The sequence below is a fragment of the Nesoenas mayeri genome (assembly GCF_963082525.1).
Source record: "Nesoenas mayeri genome assembly, chromosome: 26".
Classification (NCBI taxonomy): Eukaryota; Metazoa; Chordata; class Aves; order Columbiformes; family Columbidae; genus Nesoenas; species Nesoenas mayeri.
This window is the reverse complement of record NC_137552.1, coordinates 1,046,905-1,056,212: the sequence shown is the minus strand read 5'-3', so window position 1 is coordinate 1,056,212 and position 9,308 is coordinate 1,046,905.

The window sequence follows — 9,308 nt, the reverse complement described above, 5'->3', positions numbered from 1 at the left end:
CGTGGACTTCCCTGTGAGCCACCTTCTTTTCTTCTTGAGACTTATTAAAGTTGTACTGCATCCAAGTCTGGGCCTCTGAGTCCTCCTTTGTTCTGAGGCAACTCTTCCAGTCTGCTGCAGGAAAAAGGAGAAGGAAGGGGAGGGTGGGACACCTTGCAGTGCATTTTATTTTATGCCCTCTCCCTTGTAGCTGAGGAAGACATTCATGGCTACTCCACAGCCAATGCCATTAAGTGAGGGAAAGGCTCCAAAGTGTGGCAGGAGTGGGGCTGGGAAACAGGAATTCCTGGGGACAATCCGCACCTCCATCTCTCTCATTTATTCCCTTCCATAGCCTGATCTAGTGTGTTTGGCCAACGCAATGGACATAGGGTGATGGGATAAAGGAATCTCCTACAGTCCTTCAGCATGTGGCAGGGCCCAGCTGCTCTCTAGACATGTATCTGCATCATCAAACACCAAGATGGAAGGGATCATAAGGATCACCTGCATGCCCGCTTGCTGGCAAAAGCACAGGCTAGACAAGATAGCCCAGGACCCTGTCTACCTAAATCTCAAATGTGCCCGATTGATGTCCTAGAAAACTACAGACCAGCTCGCCTCACCTCCATCCCTGTAAAAGTGATGAGAACAAATCATTCTAGATGTCACCTCCTGTGGCCTTCTGGGTGTAGAAAAGGAACTCCTGAAGGCACTGCTGGGCTCAGAATTATTGCTGAAGCACACAACACCCCATGGACCATGGAAGGTTCCCCTCATATTCATTCTGTCCACACTTCAGGGCAGAAACATCACCATTATCCATTTCACTGGATGCTGAGCACTTGCAGTGGACAGGACAGGTACCAACCCAAGCATTGCTGAAACTCTTGCGATGACCCTGCTAGTACTCAGCTTCCCAGGGCTCCCCCAGAGCTCTGAGGCAGGGCCAGCCTGAACTCTGCTCATGTCACCACTACTCCTCACTGGCAGGCCAGAGTCTTCCCAGCAGTGTAGTCCCTGGCCCTTAGACAGCTGTCCTGCAAGAGACCTTGCACACTCCTGGGAACCACATGGGCACATCAACATGCAGGGCTGTGCCCCCATAGTAGGGCACCTCTGCCCACACCGGGCTCTGCAGTAGAGCAGCACCAGTCTGGGCAGTTACACAGGGAGAACAAGTAATGGTCCTAAGCCCAGGAAGGCAATCCCACAGCATGGTGTCGTGGTCCTGCTCTGCCCTTATCATGGGCAACTTATACCAGCATGGAGCTTGTCCATGCACAAGAGAGCTGTCCCTGAGAAGACCCAGGCAAGGAGGGCATTCCTCTGGGTACATGTGTCTGCTACCCTAAACGGAATTCACATATGGACCTGCTGACTCACCCTTTGGGGGTTCTCATTTCTCTTGATTGTGACTGTCCTTCTAGTGAAGAAGTTCAAAGTTCATTTCCATCTTTGCTATTCACTGCCTGCAACGTATGTCTCTTCGGGTGGTACATTCCCCATGGGAGCCTCTACATCAATAAAGGTGATGCTTGCTTTTAAAACTTCAAATGGTTTTGGTTTTAGTTTTATAAGTTTTTTCAACTACCCTTTTTATGGCATCATTTCTGGCACCCCATATGGGACTCTGCTCTTATCTTCAACCGATTCCTGGGATAGAAAGATCTCCAGCCAGTACTGATGGATTCTCGGAGATGTCCTCAGTCCCTGGAGGCAGCGGAATTCTTGATCCAAGAATCGTTTGTAAATAAAGCATTCTTTTTTTTTTTTTTTTTTTTTTTAATTCTCTGGTTTGGTTTGTCCATTCTTAAGTCAAGGTGAAAGCTTTGCAGGGGCCTTGCCTACCCATTAGTCAAAACTGTGAAAGATTTGCACGGCTGGGCTAAAAAAATTAAATTAAAAGGGGGCTTAGAGGTTCCTAAAAGATAAAAAATTCGGGGTTTATAGGCCCCTAAAAAAAAATGCAAATGTTTTGGGGATGACGACCCCTAAAAATGAGATTTGAAAGAAGGTTGGGGAAGAAAAAAGGAGAAAAGAGGCTGTTCATGTCCTTTTTTTTAGTTTATGAGTGATTATGAGTGCATGAGTATGTGGTAGTTATTTGATTGGTTGTTGTTGCAATTGTTTCTTTGTGCTGTTGTTTGTGTAAGTTTGCTGTAAGCATTCTCCTTCTCTGTGCTTCTGGATGCTGTATTTTCACTAGTATGGGCAGTTGAAGTCTCGGGTGAAGCCAACACTACACTGATAGAGGTAGAAGTGAAACAGAATTGAAACAGGAGTTCGAGCCAGTAAGGAAAAACAATATCCAATAAACATGAAAGTGAAAATGAAGTTAGAGACTTTCATGAACATGTTTATGGACTGTGGACTTTTGCAGGAATGCCAATCAGAATGCAATACTCCCATTTTGCTAGTATAGAATCTATATTCTATGGAATACATGGTTAGTACAAGATTTGAGAACAATTAATCAGACTGTGATAAATGTGTACCTGGTAATGCCAAAACCCAGACACTCTTTGATTAATATAGCAGGAAATAATATTTATTTGACTGTTTTAGACTTGGAAGATGCTTTTTTCTGAATACCATTGGATTCAGAGAGCCAGAAGCTTTTCACCTTTGAATGGGAAAGACCTACCACTGGAAGAAAGATGTAACTTTCTGGACCATTTCCCAAAAGGACTTAAGAACAATCCTGCTTTGTCTGGTAGCCTATTGGTGGGAACACCTTAGAAGCCTGGCAGGTATCTGTGACTGTATTGTGCCTATGACTGTGTTGCTGATTCAAGAGGCAAGAAAACTAACTTTGGGACAGCAGATTGTTATATTTGTGCCCCATGCTGCAGCCTCAATGCTGGAACAACAAAGACACCATTTTCTGTCACTGAGCAGAGTGGTACAGTACCAAGCAGCATTACTGGAACACGATGTTGTGAGTTTGAAAACAACATCTTTGAGTTATGCTACTTTATTGCCTGTACCTAATGATGAAAACTGGAGTACTGGAATATTGTCATGAGGTGCCCCCTGAACCTTCTATTGTCCAAGGACAAAAGACCTATCTCTTTCAGTCTTGCTCAGAGGACAGGTTCTCCAGCCCTTTGGTCCAATTACACGTATATACAAGAGTGGTGGCGCCTACTGGATGAGGATCAGTGAAGGCTGAGTAAGGGGGATTGGATCCTTGCTGAGGTTTTCTTGATGTGGAATGACCAATCACCAGAAGTGACACCTGTGTGAAGATGACCACAATCCCAAAACCCATGCTACCAGGGCTTCCAGAAGCAGATTTTCTCTCATGGGCATGTTTTAATGATGAAGTTTTCAATATGGTGACATCACAATTAAAAGATATCACTGAGAGCACTCAGTGATAGCAGGAAGACAGGAAAAAATGAAAATGTTTGTGCCAGCCAGGGAGGCAACATAAATTATTTTCCTCAGCACAAGGAAATTTTGGCACAAGGTTGGTGGTGTCTCCACAAGGGAAACCTGAAGACGAAGAAGAATGGAGAAAATTCTCCACTCCACATGCCCACCTTGGGAGGGATGGGAAACCCAGGGAAATGAGATCAATTACAATTACTTTGTCATGGCCCAGTACATGACCAGAAGGACTCAGCTACCCAGACAAGAGTGAAAGAACAAAAGCTGTGGTGGGTTAAATCTATTATTTCTGTTGCTGTTAGAGAGATAAACCAACCCCCGTTTCTGACTGAGACAACCAACTTACCCCATGTAAAGGTCTGAACATACCTGGGCTGAGGTGTGCTTTGTAGACTAGAGCAGAAAGGACGTGGCAGAGTTCTGACCAAAAATTCTGCTCTATCGGAACTCACCATTGTCATAACAACACTGACTCAAGTTGCACATAATTGGATATGTGACAGTTCCTGGGTACACTGGATTATTAATTGCCTCATTCTTAATTTCTTACTGCAAATGCTGAAACGTGCCTGTTAGGTCTAATACTGCTGGATGGACATTTCATCAACTGAGACTGGGAAAAGGAGACAATGCTGGGTGAGAAGTGAGACAGCCACTAAGCTGATCATTGCTCAGAACCACGTCCAATGAATTAATTCATGAAAACATTAAAGAAATTATACTTTGTTTGCAAGTGACAAAAACCACAGCAGGGAGTCCAACTCTCTCCTTCATCCACTTTTTTCCTGCAGCAGACTGGAAGAGTTGCCTGAGAACAAAGGAGGACTCTGAGGACCAGGCTTGGATGCAACACACCTTTAATGAATCTCAAAAGGAAAAGGAGGTGGCTCACAGGGAACACCACTGGCAGACACAAGGATTTGGTGAAACTCCTGCAGGGAGTCACTCTGCCTGCCCTGCAGAAGGAGGGAGGCCAACAGGTAGGCTGGCCTTGTTGACAGAAAGAACAGTAGAAAGACAGAGAGATACAAGTGGAAGAATGGAGCAATGGTTCAAAGCTCTGAACACAATGCCATGGAACTCTATCACCTTTCAAGTACCATGTTCCAAGGTCTTGGAAGGTTCTTGCCCAAGGACGTTGCTAGCAGCTTTAGCAGGGTCGGCATCTGCTGCCACAGTAGCGGCTGGTAATGCAGGAGAGGTCAAAGCCCCCAGAGTTGATGGGCACTCCCTCACAGCTGAGGATGCTGCCAACAGCAGCAGAGGTGGAGGAGCCCACAACGGTGTTCTGAGGGAAGGAGCTGAGGATGGGGCCTGGCAGGGTCACCACCACGGCGGAGGGCTGGATGACCACATTGGAGCTCTGGCACTGCCTGACACAGGGCTCATTGCAGCTGTTGGCCAGTGGGGTGGGGCCACAGGGCTGGCAGGGCACGCATGGGTTGCAGCAGGACATGTCTCTGGGAAAGAGGGTTGCCTGGAAGAGAAGGTAGGAGGAAGTAGAGCATGTGAAGTTGATCACGAGAAGCAGCACTGCACCCCACTGCTGTGGAACCAGTGCATCTCCTGGCCCAACATACACTGCCCATGTCAAGTCCCAGAAGCCACCTCCACTAAGTCCCAGCATCTCTCAGCAGAAGACCTTCTCTCCCCTTCCCTCTCCCATGAGAAGCAGCTCCCACCCCAGGGCCAGGACCGACCCCCATCAGCTGAGAAACACATTTAGGTTGACACACTTGATCCTGAAGAAGGACAAGAGGCTTCAAACTCACCTGATGCCCAAGGAGAAGGAGGCGAGAGAAGTGGATGAGAGAGCAGAGAGTTGGGCTGCCTTTTATAGGAGTCCTGCACTGCCTCAGGCCCAAGAACCCATTGTGGAAGTAATAATTTTATGACAAGCTCATGTTGAATGCAAATCACGCCAGCTAATCGTATGGGCTGTGTTCTGGTTTCCTGCACTACCGCCTTTTCATTTTCTGGCACCTGGCATGTGCTTTCCCATATGAAGGCTTCTTTGTGGCAAAGGTGTTAGGAAATGAGCAACACTGCAATGCGTGTGGCCAGATGCCCAAGGATTGTGTTTGAGAGGTTGTATCATATGTGATCCCCAGCATCACAGCACAGTCCCCACTTGCTGATATTTTCTGGACTTTCTGTGACCATACATATTTTTGCACAGTTCCATGCAGGCCTGCATGAGCACACCTGTGTCAGTCTGTACCTCTTTGACAGTTATCATGAAGACATGTGCAGGTCATAGTGGGGGACTCTCCATTGGTATGTCCACGGGCACTGTAGAGCAGCAGGTTGCCCTTGCCAGAAGGAGCCCATCTGCAGCTGAATGGTGATGACTTTGTCCTGGCAGAGAGGTGCTCAGAGAACTGAAATGCAGTCTCTGCCTCCTCTTCCTATCTCTCTTGCTTTACAGACAGGGAGAAATGCCAAGAAACCCTGCCGAGCTGTGCAGGCCATTGTCCCTGCAGTGATACCCTGCTGATGCTGTGTTGCTGGTGAATGGGGTGGGAAACAGTCTCCCTATGTCCGTTCCAATGCCAGATTCATCATTCTCTCCATTTCAGGGCCTCCTGGTCTAGACCATCACCAGTGGCTTTAGCAAGGGGAACACCTTCTGCTGTCATAGTAGAGGCTAGTAATGCAGGGGAGCTTTTGACCAGTGGGGTTAAGCTGCAAGGCTGGCAGGGCAGGCACTGGTTATAACAGGACATGTCATGGTGCTGGTAGTTCACCTGGGAGAGAGGGCAGGGAGGAGGAAGCACGCAGGAACACCTGAGGAACAGCCTGAAACCCCACAAAAAGGAAGACAAGTCACCTGCTGGGTGGGGAGTTGGAGGTTCTGCAGGGAGAACAAGATATTCTTTGCCTGAGCCCAGCAGTGTCCTTCAGGTAGAAACCAGGCCCAGGGATCCTCCTGCATGACCTGTAACCTCAGCCCAGCTTTAGCCTCTCTCCATGACAAACCATCTCTGCCTTCTCCCACAACCACAATCTCAGAACACTAACACAAGACCAAGGATCTGATATCAACTGATGTCCTTGCAGGCTGGACCCTTTCCTATAGGAGGAGGAGGAGGAGGAGGAGGAGGAGAAGAGGGAGTTCCCATTCACCTTGTTGCTAAAGTGAAGGAGGTGACTTCAGAGAGCAAACAGTTGAAACGGCTTTTCTATTGTCTTCACGTGGCCTCAATCTCAAACACAGCTGCTGCATAAGCCACAATTTTCCTGCATACTCTTAATGAGTGGTAACAATGCAGGTAATGTCATGACACGTGCCGCTGTTTCCCTTTATGCTGCCTTTGATTTCCCGCTTTATGACAAGGCCTCACAGTGCCCTGTCAAGGGTGCTTGACTAAGAAGTGAGAGTAGCTCTGGAGAGACATTTTGGACAGGGCTGCTGCAGTGTCTCCTGAAGGGGTAGACCCAAGGGTTTTGCTGGACTTCAGCATGGGCCTGGGGAGGCAGTGATGGGGACCAACTGAATTCAGAGTCCCTGTGTGCTGGCCCTGAGACAAGCCTGAATTTCCTGGGGTTGCTGCTGCACCTTGAGGTCTTTCCCCACAGTTGCTTGATGGGAGCCAGGTACAGAGCAGGTGTCCTGGTTTTGTTAAAATCGAGTTTCTCTTTCAGTGAATTTTGCCTGTCAGCTACAGCCTTCATATTAACTGCATTTTCCTGGAAAACCAGATACATGTTTTGGTAAAACCTAGCAATGGAATGCAAACTTATTGATAAGCATGGATGGACATCTCTCAAGAGGGGCGATGAGAAACAACTGACCAACAGTGTATTACATTCCATTCACGTGAATACTTCATATAAAAGTGGGAGATCACGAGGATCTCGTCCCTCTTTTCCCTATGGCCGACATTAGGAGAGGACCTTGCTAGTCGTCCCTGCGAACTGAGGCCTAGTGAGAGGCTGAATCCAGCTCTGGTTGGCTGTGGAGTCTAATCCAGGACTTTGGGTGCTGGCTCTGCAGTTGCTGAGACTTTCAAGATTGGTTTTGTATATTTTGTATTATTTTCTCTATTCTTATTAGTAGCATTAGTAAAACATCTTTAATTTTTTCCAACTCTCTTCTCTCTGTTGTTCTTTTCCTCCCAATCGCCTCTCCTTAGTGGAAAGGGGGGAGAGGGACGGGCAAAAGGGGGAAGTGAGGGGAAGAGGGGGTTAACAATACATCTGCCAGGGTTTTATTGTCACCCCGCAATCTTAACCCTCGACAGCAGGGCACAGTCAAGACCCCCAGCCCAGCCAGTCCAGACATGCTGTCCTATGTCTGCTACTGAGGAGGGATGGACCATTTCCCAGGTCACACTGGGAAGCCTGAGTAGGGTCTCTCTGCCATTGGGTGGGGAAGAGGAAGTGCACTGTGGTGTGAGCTTGTGGGGTGCATCTCAGTGCTGTCAGAGCAGGGAGGCAGCAAGGCTGAGGAAGCAAAAAACAGTGTCACTGGTGTTTCTAAGAAACTAAACCTCCTGAGAGAGGGATACTGGGGGTAGCCTGTAAGGACTGGCAACAACCAACTGAACTTGGCAAAAACCTCATGGTCAGGGCATGTAACTGCAACTTGTCATGATGAAAGGCTTTGTCTGGTAAATGCCAATCCATTTTGCCAGAATACTTGCTTTTCAGAAAAGCTTTTCAGAGGAGAGCCAGTAGATGGTTTCCCCTGTGTGGTGATGCTAGCTGTTGCTGGAGTTCCCCTTTCCTTCCCTACGCCTTGGTGCCTAGAAGCTACATCTCCTGCATATCAGCCATGGCCAACTGGCTGGGAACCAGTGTTTTGAGTCAGTGTCTCACTAGAGTCTTGTAAAGAGACCTTATGGCACAGCTGGCCTTCTCTAGTGCTGCTGGCACTAGGGATCCTCAGCTCTTTCCAGTGTCGGTGCTCTTTACTGGTGCCATTGTCTACATGCCTCACGTTCACCATCTTCCTCCTCCCAGGTTCCCGAGGCTCTCATTCCTTCTCCCATAGGTCCTGAGTCTGGACAAGTATCAGTCATGGACCAGGTGAATCCTGTCACCTCAAAGCTTTTACAGGAGTAAGGAGAAGGAACCCTGTGAAACAGCTGAGCCCTTCTGAGGCTACCTGGAGCCAACATGAAATAAGTTGTTCAGAATTGGGCATTCTCCTCATTGAGACCAGAATGCTGTGGCCCTGACTCTGCCCTCTGTGATAACAATGGGCTGAGACTGTGCCAGAGACTGGGACTGGCACAGAGGGGTGTCAATGATGGCTTTGGGTTGGTCAGGCACAACTGTGTACACACACACATGCACATAAGCAAACATGCTCACGTGTGCATAGAGATGCACAAAGACAAGCAAATGTGCACTAGGCCAGAGACATGCAAAGAAACACACATGTACATAGAAAAATGGTCTCACTAGAAGCAAACAGGTGTGTGCTGAGCCACACAGACAAACACATGGATGTGCATGCTGAGAATCACACGGACTGCTACACAATCACGTTAACAGGTACATTATTGCAGATAAGCACATAGCAATGAATAAGACTGAGGAGCAGCTGGAGATGTCCCCTCCAGTGCAAGAACGGGGCACATTAAGCAGGACAGATGCACTGGCAGCATTGCTTGATTAGTCTCAGGGATCCATGGACTGCCCAGGGAGAGGAGGGTTTCAAAGAGTTTCACATGCACACACGCACTCACAGGAGCTCTTTGCAGGGCTGGGAGCAGCTCAGGCTCTTCCTGTAAGTAAGATCATTAAATAAAAATAAGCCACCAGAATTCCTGAGGCTGAAATTACCTACCTCCACTGGACCCCTCTGGCACTTCCACCTACACTGACACATCCCTCACCTGGAAATCTGGGGACCTCTCATCTCAGCACTGAGGAAAAGCATGCATGAGGGAATGGGCATAAACCAACAAGAAATACATGCTGAC